Source organism: Canis lupus, chromosome 13, assembly GCF_011100685.1.
Source record: "Canis lupus familiaris isolate Mischka breed German Shepherd chromosome 13, alternate assembly UU_Cfam_GSD_1.0, whole genome shotgun sequence".
Taxonomy (NCBI): domain Eukaryota; kingdom Metazoa; phylum Chordata; class Mammalia; order Carnivora; family Canidae; genus Canis; species Canis lupus.
Window position 1 is genome coordinate 40,194,066 of NC_049234.1, and position 14,654 is coordinate 40,208,719.

A 14,654-nucleotide genomic window follows, 5' to 3' on the forward strand; every position below is an offset into this window, starting at 1 on the left:
TCTCTGGCCACACCAACAGTTGGTCTCTGTGACTTCGGTCATGATTTCATGACGCTGTATTCTCGTTGGGGCTGTGGACATGTGGCGTGGTGGTCTTGATGGAGCGAGCAGAAGAACCCCTTCCACCAAGGGGGTTCACCTACTGTCCACACGTAGGAATGTTCAGCCTCAAGGAAAGCTCTGCTCACCTCACCGACACAGAGGCGCCGTGTTTACCTCCCTCTATCAAGGTCTGCTTCCCCGCTCTTCGGAGGCACAAAGCGTCGGGATGCTTAGTTTTGCTCCCCAAATCCCACAGACTCTTCCTGTAACCCGGTGGGGCCAGCTTCCCACCTTACTAAAGCCTGGGCGCCGCGGAGCAGCCCAGCCCTGGCTGTGCCCGGAGAACACAGGGGCGAGTCCCCTCCCGCCGGGGTTTTGTCCGGAAGCCCACGGCGGAGCAGGTGCGGGGCCGTGTACCCGGGCACCCACGTGCACCCATACGGAAGACGCTGCCGTCGCGATTTTGGCCACGTCCGCGGGAGAGCGCATGGTTGCCGCCACCTAACAACGTGGCCCAGTGGCTTCGGTCACGTTCACGAAGAGGGAGCCGCGGCGAGTGGTCAAAATCTTCACTGGCGATTTGGGAAGGTGCTTCTGCGTTGGACTCCAATGCCGAGGGCGCCGAGCCCTGGAATGTCGGAGTCCGTGGAGCAGCAGGCCCCGGCCCCACGCACCCGGCCCTCGGCTCACCCGCCAGCCCTCGCAGCTCAGTCCACGCGGCCCGCAAGGCCCCGGGGCCACCAAGGTCCACCCACGGGGCACACGGGACACCCACTGCTTAGCGACGGGCACTGCGCCCACAGACGCCCGGGAAGAGCCGGCTCGAGGAGGGCGCCCACGAACTCTGATTTCATCCTGCCCACGGCTCTCCAGCTCCCTGTTAGCATTCCTTTCTTTTTTTTTTTTTTCTTAAATATTTTATTTATTTATTCCTGAGAGATACAGAGAGGGAGGCAGAGACCCAGGCAGAGGGAGAAGCGGGCTCCATGCAGGGACCTGGGGTCACGCCCTGGGCCCAAGCAGGTGCTCACCCGCGGAGCCACCCAGAGGCCCCCCGTTAGCATTTCTGATTGGAGAGTGAGTGTGTGTGAGAGACAGACAGACACACACACACACATGCAGAGGGAGTCCTGCGTGTCCTGCTTGCTCCCTGTCTCGAGAGGAATCCATCGCCTCGACAGCCTTTCAAACCCAGGCACTGCCCCCTGCAGCGCCCCTGCGAGAGCCACGCCTTTGCCATGAGAGTCCTGAGCTGAAACCCCACATGCAAGCCGGGACGGCCCTCGGGAGAGCTCCCCACCCTGCGAGGTCAGCGGCAGGGCGCACGGCCCAGGGCCCCCCAGCTGGTAACCCCATTCTCCCCTCTGTGAGGGGTCTGTCCTCCGACCTTGCAACGGCCGCCGACTCTCTCACTTGCAGCATCAGCACCCCCGGGTTCCCTCGGTGGCCATCACAGGTCTGCAGCAAATCAGAAGGTGTCAGGACTCGTAACAGAGGTGGCACTTCAGATGCGGGAGTCACACGCCTCCCCCCGTGACTCCTCCCGTCTGCCCGCCTAGACGGCCAGGTGACGGCCACAAAGCTGCAAACATTTCCTTATTTTAGTCCAGAGCCCTCTTCTGTAAGTGGCTCCGTGGTTGGCTGTGTGTTGCCAGCTACAAGTTATGTTTTCCTCTTATTTAGACTGCGAGGAGTATTTTAGATTATTTTATTTATGAAAGTTTATTGCTTCTCCCCTAAGCCTAGGAGCCATACTTTATGGCCACATTGCACTGAAGCTTATCTCCTGTAGCCAGAAATAAATTTATCACTATATTAGCTGTTGCTTTGTTTTCTTTTGAGCTACTGGAGGGGGAAATGTTTAAACATTTAAACTTAGTGACATGTGAAAGTGAAAATATATAAATGAGAAGCTAAATCAGAAGAAGGATAAAAGACCACAGAGTAGAACAAAATGAAAGCTCTGTAATCTCCTTATTCTACTCGGTCTTACTTGTGGGCTGAAGGAAAAGGGGCATGTGTTGCTATACTCGGAGACGGTGGGAGGTAAAGGCAAGCTGGGGACGCAGCGTGGGCCCAGGGCCCCCTCCCGGGCAGCCATCCAGGTAAGGGAGGGACCGAGGATGTGGCTGTGCCCCGGAACCTGGCCCCATCGGTCCCTCCAGTCACTCCGCTCAGCTCCTTCCGCCCCCACCCCGCGCCCCGCCGGGTGCTCATCAGGGGCTCTGGGGCGCTGGCCGGCCTGCCTGCTTCCCGCCTTGCCTGCTCACCCTTCAGGCCACAGCCGACGCTCCCCTCGGTTCTCAGTCTCGACAACACACGTCAGCACGAGGTCAGGCTCTTGCAGCCCCTTTCTGTCGCACGGGTGCTCACTGCCCAGTGGGCGCCAGAGGCCCACCGGCTGCTCCAGACCTTTCCTTCTCTCCGAGATCCCACGTTCGGCCCTCGTCACTTCAGCACACGTACACCTGCTTCACTGAGAACACCGATGCCAGGAAGGATTCCCTCAACCTCAAAACTTCCCTTCACCTCTTTCTCCCCCAATTCTTGAGGCAGGGGAAGAAATGAATTTCTTTCCCCTCGGTTTCCCTCCCTTTTCTCTTGCATTTTCACTCTCCCCGTTGTCAAGATCCGCCCTCCCCTTAAGACCAGACCCTGAAAACAGTGGGCAAGTGGACAGACACGGCTCTATTTCTCCTGAGTGCTCCAGGTACGGGAGGACTACCATCTTTTGGATTTGCCACATCCTTGTTCACACTTCTGCAATGGAGCATGCTGTATAGTCGTTTATTTGTTTATATCTCTTTTTCTCTTTGGGACTGAGGCCTCTGATGAAGAAATAAAAGCTTTGTAACAAAACACCAAGCAAATTATTAATGGTTACAGGATACTTTGTGGGAGGTTACAATGGTTCTTGTGTGACTATTCTGAAGATTGTTTTGCTGACTATAAAACTCCAAGAATATCTTGGATACTTTTTTTAAAAGATTTTATTTTTAGGGATGCCTGGGTGGCTCAGCAGTTGAGCGTCTGCCTTCAACTCAGGACGTGATCCCAGAGTTCCGGAATCGAGTCCCACATCGGGCTCCCCGCAGGGAGCCTGCTTCTCCCTCTGCCTGGGTCTCTGCCTTCTCTCTGTCTGTGTCTCTCATGAATAAATAAATAAAAATATTTTTTAAAAAATATTTTATTTTTAAGTAATCTCCATAACCAACGTGGGGCTCAAAGATCAAGAGTTGCATGCTCTACTGATGGTGCCAGCCAGGTACCCTTTTGATATTCTTAATTAGAACAACAACAAAAAAAGTTAATGTGCTTATCTTATTTTTTTTTTAAGATTTATTTGAGAGAGACAATGAGAGTGTGTGCTTGAGTGGGGAGAGGGGCAGATGTAGAGAATCTCAAGCAAATGCCCTGCTGAGCGTGGAGCCTGACGTGGGGCTTGATCCCACGACCCTAAGATCATGACTTGAGCTGAAATCAAAAGTTGGATGCTCAACCGACTGAGCCACCCAGGTGCCCCCAACGTGCTTATCTTATTATAGAGGAAATGGAGAACAAGCTGTTAGTGATGATCTAACATCTCCTTCTGTCTCATAGAATATAAATCGTCTAGTAAAAATAATAAACATAGAATATTTAGTGATCAAACCAGGTTTTATAACAGTGGGCCAAGTAAACAGTATTTGTTTTATAAGAAATATGCTTGGAAAAGAAAAAGATGCTTGGCAGATAATGAGGCCAGGAGAATTCCTCATAAAGATGACTCTGACCAGAAGCCCCTAGTGGAGTTCTATTTCAATCTTTAGGGGATAGCCTGGCGAAACAGATAACGTGTTCATAGAATACCCTACAACGAAATAAAATACAACAGTCCTTAAGAAATCAGAGACCTGATTTACGGCAATCTTTTTCATTGCTTTTACATGACTTTTACCAGGGAAACCCTTGATAAAAACCACACAGGGCACCCTAGACAGGGAAATCTGACACAATTGTATAGTGAGATAAAGTGAAAGCCCTGATTTGTTTGGAAAGCGTCATAGCATGCAACATGTCACTTTCACTTTGACAAAAACTCTGCTTGACGTAGTTGGAAGAACCCAGAGGCCAGATGTGCAAAGAACACGTTAGGCCACCAGAGAACTATGTTTTTTTTTGATGGCCCAAAATGTAATGCTGCAGAAAGCACCTACATAAAAGATGGCCCTTTCCAGTTTCTAGCCTTGGGTTACCCCCCACCCACTGATACTTCTCAGAGATTTATTGTATGGACAGTCTCCCTTGAGAACACATCCAAGGAACACCCTCATAGAGAGATATCCCTAAGGAAAGCAGAATAAAAGCCTTTAGCCTTTGACTAGAAGACTAGTTAACCAAGCCTAACGAGCAGAGACGAGGGAGAGATCACAGCTAAGTAGTCCAGCAGGCACCACCGCATGGTCGTGGCTTCCACGCCTTGCCCAGGGCTGCAGTTATGGTGATGGGACCACTTATCTCTGTCCCAGAGGGTAGCGTCCGCAAGGCTCAGCCCAAATGGCAAACGTTAAAGGAAAGAAGTGTACTTATTTATTCCAAAGTATTTGCTGGTGTTTGGGTCTGACAACAAACAGAGCACTTGACATTTATATTTCTTCCCGGGAATCTGTTAAAATATGTGCGGGTCAAATGATAAACTTAAAAAAAAATGATAAACTTCTGTTTTAAGGAGAATTCTAGTCCCAGAAAGGGACTAATAATACATCAAAACTCTGAATTACACTTTGACTCTCAGACACAGTATTTAACAATGTACCTCATTGTTCTTGGATTTATTCTTTTCCTTCGTGAGCTCATCACTGGTTAAGTGAAATAAGCATACAATTGGGGCTAATGATGAATCACTTTGGGGAGACACTCAACTCTCACCCTTGTCAGGCAGACTGAAGTTTACGAAGCCTGCACTTCTTACTTTCCTGTAAGCACCACAGGTTTCTGTTTTCACTTACTTTCCATAAAAAGAGGCAAAATGCAACACAATGCCACAGGAAAACACCTGCAGGAATCTAGCCGAACAGAGCTGGGGACTCTGCTAACACAAGCTAACTCACTGGAGTGAGCCCCTACTGTTAACTAAGTCTTCAGAACTTGTCAGCTGATGTGCAAAGTCACCAACTGACCCAGAGAAAGCCGGCAGGGAGCTGGAGGTGGAACCCAATCTCAGGACCCCGGGATCATGACCTGAGCCAAAGACAGATGCTTAATTGACTGAGCCACTCAGGCGCTTTGGAATCAGCATTTTCTCATTCATAAGACTGAGTTAATATCTGTTTTAGGGTTACCGTGAGGACAAAATAACTCCTCTACTTGTGAGTCAAGTGCCCTGCCTGGTGCTTGACTCAGAGATGACATCCAAGGAAGACTAGTTCTTTCCCTTCCTCTGACATCAGTTTTAATGGAGGTACCACCATCTGATAAAGAAGGATCTGGAAAGCGTCAGATACCGTATAATGTTAGTACAACTCACGTGGTACCATGAAGAGAATCTTGAGTTTCCTTCTGAAATCTCCCGTTGGCAATTTATTTCAATCCACCTCTGACTGTTAATACTCAACCAGATACTTCTACTACATAAAAAGCATCTGGAAACCTGTCTTACCCTCAACTCTAGAGAAATTAGCATTATCTCTTCTCATACAGCCTATAGCTCTTGGTACATGGTAGGAAGACAAGTATTTATGTAACGAAACTAGGCTGTTTTTCTGTATCTCTTAATTTCTGTCTCCAAACTGATACAACTCGAGAGTGGAAAATAACTTGAAAGTTACAAATCGATTTGTCATTTTTCTATTTTTTTTGTATAGATGACCACCTCAAGGAATATGTTAGGCTTTATGCTTCCATAAAGAATGTAAAACTATATATATGTAAAGTTACATGCAATAGCATTGCATATGCAAATGAGTGCTTCCTAAACACTAGGTTTAAAATAAGTAATGATAAAGAAAACACAGACGCCTTGTTTTGCTGCCATTTTCTTCAGATATGGCACCATAACTTAAATTCACAGATACTGATGGTTTACAATAGCAGAAAAATAAATATTCACAAGGGTGTGTGTGTGTGTGTGTGTGTGTGTGTGAAAAAATCTTACTGTAACTTGCTAAGGGTCTCTCTTTTAAGACCCATTATAAGTTAATTTAAAATGTCAAATAAGAGGATATATGTAAGAATCTTAAACTAACACATATTAGCTGCTTTTGAGGTTTGCTGCCCCACCTCATCGTCATTTAAGCCATGAGGTATTTACAAATTTATGGTCCAAAAACATTTCATTCTTTCTCTACTTTTACACTTTCCAAGTGTTCGCACCCTAAAATTACAAATTAACAGAACATTCCAAGGACATTCTAAAATAATATGTTATGACCATATCAAGTATGGACAATGTTAGCAAGTTCTTAAAGAGTGAGTTACGACTCCCATAATAGCAACATGGATAAACCACTGGTTATTACTTGTTTTTCGACAACGTGTTATTGATTCAGTGGAACACTGGACGTTCCACATACGTCTGTGTAACACATACATCCACTATTCCATCAGCTAGCGCAGGCGGCAGTAAGCTGTAAAAAATGTAGGCCTGAGAGTAGAGAGAAACTACATTTATATATAATTGGTCCATTTAGTATTCATTCCAGTAGGATCGCCAGCTTTCTTGGACATGGTTTTTGACCAAAAAGCTCTGGTGTTTTTAAACTCCCAGACGATATAAGAACATAACCTTAAAAAACATATTCGTATAGAACCAAACTAACATACGGTAATTTTTCCAAAGTGGATAAGGGCAGACAGAAGGTGAAATCATTAAAAACATATGGGCAAAGAGGTCCTCCAAAAACAGCATAATGGAAGGCAGCCAAGGGAATGCATTTAATCAATACATATTGCTAAATATAATGAAGAGGGGAAAGAGACCAAAAAAAAAAAAAAAAGAATTCCCATGCTTTGCTGTTACATAGATATGGGCTTTTTATATGCATGGGAATACATATAAAACACAGTAACTGAGGAAGCAGTCCAGTCTCCCAGTAGGGTCATGCCATCAGAAAGGTCAAGGTTACAAAATGGAAGAAGGAAAGAAGAGGAAGTTGTAGTGCTGGATAAATTGGCCCCTGGGCAGAGGTTTGGGATGTGGGATTATGATAGGTTCCATCAGGCAAATAACTCCTTAGGAGGCATCTAGTCTCACTTGGGCTACACTGAAGAGAGGGGGGGCAGAGTGGTGTCGAGTCTGGGTCCGAGGCTAAGTTTCAGTGTTGGGGAGGGGCACGTAGCAAAGAGAAATCCAGAGAAAGGAAGGAAGAGTGAAGTAGGGGGTATAATTATATAATTTAAGTAGTTTTGTGGATGAAGGCTTTCTCCAAAGCTCTCATGGTAATTATTTTAAACCACCACTGAAAGCCTCCTAAACACTTATTTTGGGCTTGGTATTAAATATTCTCTGGTGGTGGCAGGGGTTCAAACGCAGAAGGAAGATTCCAGAGGAACCAGGTCAGCAGACATCCAGTCTCTCATACTGTCTTCGATTTGGCCAGGGAGAGGCTGCTTGGAATACACAGTTGGTTTTTTGAAAGTCAGCAAATTACCAAATCAACGATTTAGAGGAAATAACAAATGGGGCTCTGCGAGAAACTGTCATCCCCATAAAGCAAGAACCAAAGAGAAAGCTGATGTTGGGCCCATTTTCCTAATAATTTGAATTAATTAGTGTAGGAATGCAAAAGACTCCATGTCTGCTGTATGTTCTCAGTGCAAATCCCAAATGCACACCACTTCCATCACTTCATATGGACGTTCAATAAAACCTTACATGCAATTGTCGTATTAGTAAAAGGAAACGTAGAGTCTTTCCTGAACCCCATAAATGCAAGATGCTGAAACACCACAGTTTTCCAAAAGGGCATCCTGCTTTCAGCTGCTTCTGCAGTCCTGGTGGTGAGTGGGAAGGGAGAGAAGGACATAGTAGGAAACGTGGGGGGTTCCTCCCAGAAAGCTTCCTCCTGGGACTGCGTCTCTGCCACCACTGGAGAAGGTATGGTTATTCAAAAACAAAAAGAAAAAAAAAATGGTTTTGGACTTAGAGTGACCGAGGTTGAAGTTCAGGATTCTGCACTTGCTAGGTGTGCAAATTCAAAGTCTCTCCCTGTAAGCGAAACACCCAAGCCCAGCCCCGTGGGAGCAGAGACACCTGGCAGACAGTAGGTTTCCTCTAAACTGTCAATTTTATGGCTGTGATGACTCATCAGAAGGAATGGGTGGCGGGGATGCAAAAAAGTCACAAGGCGTGGCCTGTTGCCCTCAAAATGTCAACAAGCTCTGGGGACAGTGGCAGGGATAGACTGGTTAGAAAGCATTTACCTGTAATTCTAGGACTTGAGGATCTCTTGGAGGAGTTCAGATGTTCAGCAAAAAAAAAAAAAAAAAAAAAAAAAAAAAAAAGTGAACGCGCTAAAGAATATTCAGGCTTGCGGATAGGAAAAATTTCTCAAAACAGAACTACTATGAATTCGTGAACAACTTCACTTAGACTTCTGCACGCCAGCCAAGATCACTGAATTTTAAGGAAAGGGGTCACATTTAGTTTTTAGGAGACTAAGCAATGCGTTCGATGGAACTTTCTCAGCCACATAGTTTGGCTTGTGGCAGGTGGCGTCTCAAATCAGAGGAAAATAGAACAGATTATTTGTTTAGATGCTATTTTCATTTTTTTAATCATGTTTACTTTTTTTTTTTTTTTTGGTAACTCATTTCTTTCAAATGTAACAAAATTGGCTTTCTTCGCTGAGAGCTTCTCAGAGTCAGCCGTGTGCCAGGCACCACTTGAACAGTCATCCTGCAACGGGACATTTTAAAAACATAACTTGGCTTCTGATAGGGATATATTAACACCTCAAAAGTTAAACGCAGATCTTAAAATTTTCCGGCCAAAAAGCTGAGACAGCTTTGCTAATGGTAAGAGAAAATTCACAACCCTGAAGCTCCCACACTGGTGGTGGAGGCGAATGCAGTGTGGTTTAAAACCTGCCTAAACTATTTTTCAAAGCAATACAAAATGTATTGTATTGGGCTCGCGGGACCCATCAAGACAAAACCTGAGGTAGCCCCAATTCTCTTTCTCCCTCCTCCTTTTTCTGCAGTCAAGTCAGTAACTTGCTTATTCTGGATGTCTTTCAGAGGCCACTCAACGGTGGCTGGTTCCCCAAACAGTGAGGTTTGTCTGCATAATACATACAAGTCGAGCTTAAAAGGATACAGATGACAACCTCACCCTTTATGTCACGAAGGCCCTGTAAGTTATATTTGAAGCTTACATGGTGTTAGAAAATCAAATTCAGCTAGAAGAGAAAAAAAAACAAACAAACCCCAAACCGAGCAATCTCATAAGGTGCTTTATTTTACCATGGTGTTGAAAAATATATATTCTTATGCTTGTGAGTATCAAATGCGGTTAAGAATTCATTTTCTATGAAATATATCAGTGGGGAAAAGCATCGGTATCCATAACCCAACCCGGGCTGGCTTGAGGTCATATTCTCAAAGTAAGCAGAGAAGTGTAAGTAGTGAGAAGGGCAGCTGTTGGATATCATCTCTTTCTCTCTTTTTAAAAATATTTTATTTACTTAGTCATGAGAGACACACAGAGAGAGAGGCAGAGGGAGAAGCAGGCTCCCTGCAGGGAGCCCAAAATGGGACTCGATCCCTGGACTCCCGTGGTCACGCCCTGGGCCAAAGGCAGGCGCTAAACCACTGGGCCACCCGGGGATCCCTGAATATCATCTTTTTTGAAAAAAAAGAAAAAATAAATAAAATCACTTGTTACATCAGCTGGCAATGAGGACCACCTTCCCTGGGAATAGTAACTCTAAGAGAACTAATAATAATGATGATGATGATAATGGTCTGTATTTTTAAAGAGCTTACGGCATGCTAGCCATTGTCTAGTATTTAGAAGGTACTGTTTTGTTTAATTCTCACCACGTACCCCTGAGATGGATATGATCACCACTTTAGTTTTACAAGAGTAGCGGGTCACTGAGGCCCAGAAAAATCTATTTGCTTACACCCCGGAATCCAAGGCCTTGGACCCGTCCTCCCATGGCGGTCAGCACCAGAGGTCAAGTTAGACTTCTAGAACGGGCGTGATAGTATCTGCCTATTAATGTTTTCAGGGGTGTGATCGTCCCTATAAAGTCTTTAGTCCGGTACCTGGTACAAAAAATAAGCACTTCATAAACACGAGCTGGTGTTTTTCTTATGATGGTCCCAGCAACGCACTGAGCTCTGCAGGGACAGGAGGGCTCCCTTTTCACGGAAAGTCAGAAAGCTGCATTTTGCTTTGGGAGCCTTTCCCTGCTTCCCACGTATCAGGTGCCGACCCCTACTCAGGCTGAACGTGAACGTCCTAGGACTGCCCCGATGCTCTGAAGGAGAGGCAGGCAGGGCTGCTCAGCTCAGTCAGTGAGACTTGTACACGCTGGAAGCCTGCTGACTTTGAGGGCAGGGAACTTATTTCTCCAAGCTTTCTACGTACATATGTACACATTTAACCATCATTCCCCCCGATTCAACACATAGATAGTAAACAGTTTTCTCCTTTGCCCTTTTTTGTTCCCTAGGGAAGCCAGACACTAGAGAGGAAAAGGAGGGAACAGTGAGAACAGGTTTAAGATCCCGCGTGGGACAGATCCCAGGACAGATCCAGCAACTCCCCACATAAAAGAGACCAAGGTTAAGAGTATATCACGCTGTAATACAGACATTAGGTTATATTATGGAGACCCAAATAGATTGTTCTGGCGCCCACGGGGTTAATGGCTCAAGACATGATGGTCTCTCCTATCCTCCCTGCACTTGACAGATGAGGATGGTGGCATTGGGATTGGAAAGGCCTTAATTAGACACCGGCTGCTGAAGACAGATTGAGATTCCCTAGTTCTTAGCTCACATTTTTAGACTTTTCCCGTTTTAGCAGACAGACTTTGAACAAATCATGACAAACTAAAGATATGAAAGAGATGTGAGAAGAATCCCTTGGACCTAGGTCATGAAGTGGACGGGGCTTGAGACGTCTGTGGGATACTTCCCAGGCATTGCTGGGAACTGACGGAGGAAGTACAGCAGTTTCGAGCCAGCAATCTGAAATTCCTGCCCTTGCAGACCCGTAAGGAAACGTCTCCTGCCAAGGACATAAACAGAACTGATAAAGGGGTTCACAGTAGCACAAGAAGAAATGATACAAATTCCCTGAATGATCAGTGTATTACAAATACCCAATAGATTCTGACCAGCTTTAGATGATTCTCCGTGGTGCTTACCTATGAAACTCTTATTTTCTAAACTAAGAGAAAAAAAATGATTAAGCTTTCTAGGAAACTCTTTTGCTGATGCTGTGGATACGGGACAACAGGTGGCAGGGGCCTGGGCGTGAACAACTTGTGTGCTCCGGGCAGCACCTTAGCAGGGCTGCTGCTGCTCCTGCTGTGAATGTGAAGGGAGCCAGGAAGGGCAGAGGCCTGTCCTGATTTCCAAATCAGATCTTTAGAGCAAGACTTTCACTCTGCATTTTCTTTTTTTTTTTTAAATTTATTTTTTATTGGTGTTCAATTTGCCAACATATAGAATAGCACCCAGTGCTCATCCTGCCAAGTGCCCCCCTCAGTGCCTGTCACCCAGTCACCCCCCCCCGCCCCCGTCCACCTCCCCTTCCACCACCCCTAGTTCCTTTCCCAGACTTAGGAGTCTCTCATGTTCTGTCTCCCTTTCTGATATTTCCCACTCATTTTTTCTCCTTTCCCCTTTATTCCCTTTCACTATTTGTTATATTCCCCAAATGAATGAGACCATATAATGATTGTCCTTCTCCAATTGACTTATGTCACTCAGCATCATACCCTCCAGTTCCATCCACATCGAAGCAAATGGTGGGTATTTTCAACTGCGGTTTGGTCTCATACTTTTACTTAACGGTTTTAAAAAATGCTGAACAGCCGTTAATTTTTCAAGAAGGATAATTGTATGCAAACTCCAAATGAGAAAATCAGAAAGCCAAATAACTTTTTTTTTTTTTTTTTGACATGAGCTAGAGATGGGAAGACAAAAATTCCCATTATGGTGACTGCCAGGAGAAAGGTTTTTCTACGTGGAAACGGAAGAGCCCCAAATATAATATTTTACGTGTATAAGTTCAACATAAAAAAAAAGATTCGGTTTTAAAATGAACAGTTAGCATTAGGAATATCTCGGTAGAAAACGTGCACGGTTCATAGCAACATGCGTCACTTAGGCAAAAGAAGATCTACATTTATATCTTGCTTAGAAAAAGAATTAGAAGATGGTGAAATAATAGATCTTTCGTAGTGAAAATGATCATTCCGCAAAACAACTTGCAAGCTGCTGAAATACTATTTTTCTACGAAACTCTATACTGTGTCTTTCTTCAACACGCCGTGCCGGGTACGACCCATACCAGTCCTGTGCCCAGGGTGACGTTATCCTCCCTTTACAGGCAGCAAAACTGGCTCGGAGACGTGACCTAATTTCAATTTGCCCAGGGTCTCCCGTTCAGAATAGGGCACAATTGTATCATTTTACAGAATAATCTGAGCACGCTCATTAGAACTGTCACTTGATGAAACACACACCCACAATGCATTTCCTATTGCATGATTTCCTAAGATATTACCCTCCTGCCAAGTTTATCACCTACACGTGAGTTGTTTGTGCTGATGGAATGGTAATCCCATATTTTATCAGGCTCGGTAACAATCTGAACACACAGGATGCTTTGCTTTCCCACGACAATGAGAAATAAATCATGATTTATCTACAGGCTTTCTAGCACATCTAATGATTTGCTTGAAATCTCAGCTGTGGATTTTACGACGCAAGATCTGAAGGAGCTATGCAAAGTGATGTTTCCTTTCCTGCTGAGAAGCAAATGAGAGCACCACAGCGGGTCTGACCCCAAACAGCCAGATTTGTAAAGTCACCACTTAACTCCCTGGGAGAAAAACCTTCCCCAGATGCAGTGAGAGAAAAAGCAAGGCTGCAGAGAGCTGGGTACACTAGCCTTAATCCGTTTGTCTCCCACCCCACACGGTCACTTGGACAGCCACGGGCCTTTCTAAACACCTCATCAGACAAGATCAATACTGCTGAATTCAAAACCGATATACAACTTTAAAAAAATTTTTATTTTTATATATATATTTTTATTTTTATTTATTTATTCATGAGAGACCCAGAGAGAGAGGCAGAGACATAGGCAGAGGGAGAAGCAGGCCCCATGCAGGGAGCCCGATGCAGGACTTGATGGGGGACCCTGGGGTCACGCCCTGAGCCGGAGGCAGACGCTCAACCGCTGAGCCACTGGCAGGAGGGGGGGGGTCCCCAGCTTTTTAAAATTTTTTTTTCCCAACTTTATTTTTTTTTAAGGGAAATCCTTAATTTATAATTACTCAGTGACTTAATTCTCACATAGAGACGGAGGACTCACCGTGTGGTCGGCAATTTGCTGGGCATTGCTGGAGAATTAGAAAGCAAAACAGGCAGGCACAGACCCCTGCTTTCACTGAAACTACTGGCTTGGGAGCCCCACCTGGTTGGGTCCAGGAGAGACAGGTCGTGCAGGGACTTTCCAGGTGCTCATCACTTATGAGTCACCACCCTGAAAACTTCAAAATGAAAATAAAGGCCCTGCTCTTAACCATCATGATGCGGTACACTGAATATTTTTGGCATTTCAGTTTTCTTTTTTTTCTCTTTTTCTCCCCTTGGGATTATGATTTCTATCGCTCACTACTTGCGACACATAGAGAACATGTGTATCCGACTTGGGAGAACAGTTATGAGGCAGACGACAACCAAAGAAGCCTTGCTGTCACAGCCTGGAAGGGGTGAAAGCTTTTACACCAGGACAGAAAGGTTCACGCGTCAGATCAAGCCTGGCCGGTCATACTTGGGCATCAGTGTCACAGGCCTCACCTCGGATGTCTTTCAGAAAAAGCATCTAGCACCTGTCACCCATGCTGCTGACAAAGTCTTAAACGTCTATGGAGATGCAGAGAACGTTTCCCGACGTTTCTGCGGAGTTGTCAACAACTGCCACCCAATTCTGGAGCCACTCCAGGGATCGCACGGGGTAAGCTCCCCGAATTTCCCTCATACCACATCGCCGGCCCTGGACCCCCATCCCTTCTTACCTACGTCTCCTAGCCCGTTGCCTGCACCCCATGCCTCACCACCCTTCCGACCTTTGTCTCCCATCCCGCCTCTTTGAAGAGGCTGATGAAGTTGCCTCCCTTGCCTGGTAGTGGAAGCAAGTCCTCAGAGCTGGCCCAGACCCCCATAGCTGACCTGAGACCACCTTTCCAGCTTCCACTCCTCCATCATCTCTCCACTGTGCCGCCATTGGAGACGACCTGGGTGGCTTCACCTATGCTACTGCAGAGCAACTGCTAAGGAGAGGAAGTATAAAGCAGCGTGAACCGCATGTTGTGACTTGTGTTTGATAACAGGGTCTGTGCGCCGACAAACACGTGTGTAGCCCCCAGCCATAGCACAACATCCCT

At 45.7% G+C, this 14,654-nt stretch overlaps 1 protein-coding gene across 6 annotated transcripts in view; it reads right to left on the reverse strand.

Annotated features, from left to right (window-relative positions):
- The window catches only part of ATP8A1 (ATPase phospholipid transporting 8A1), a 224,355-nt gene that overhangs the window by 72,427 nt on the left and 137,274 nt on the right, over positions 1–14,654 (reverse strand). The gene's annotated exons all lie outside the window — the stretch shown is intronic.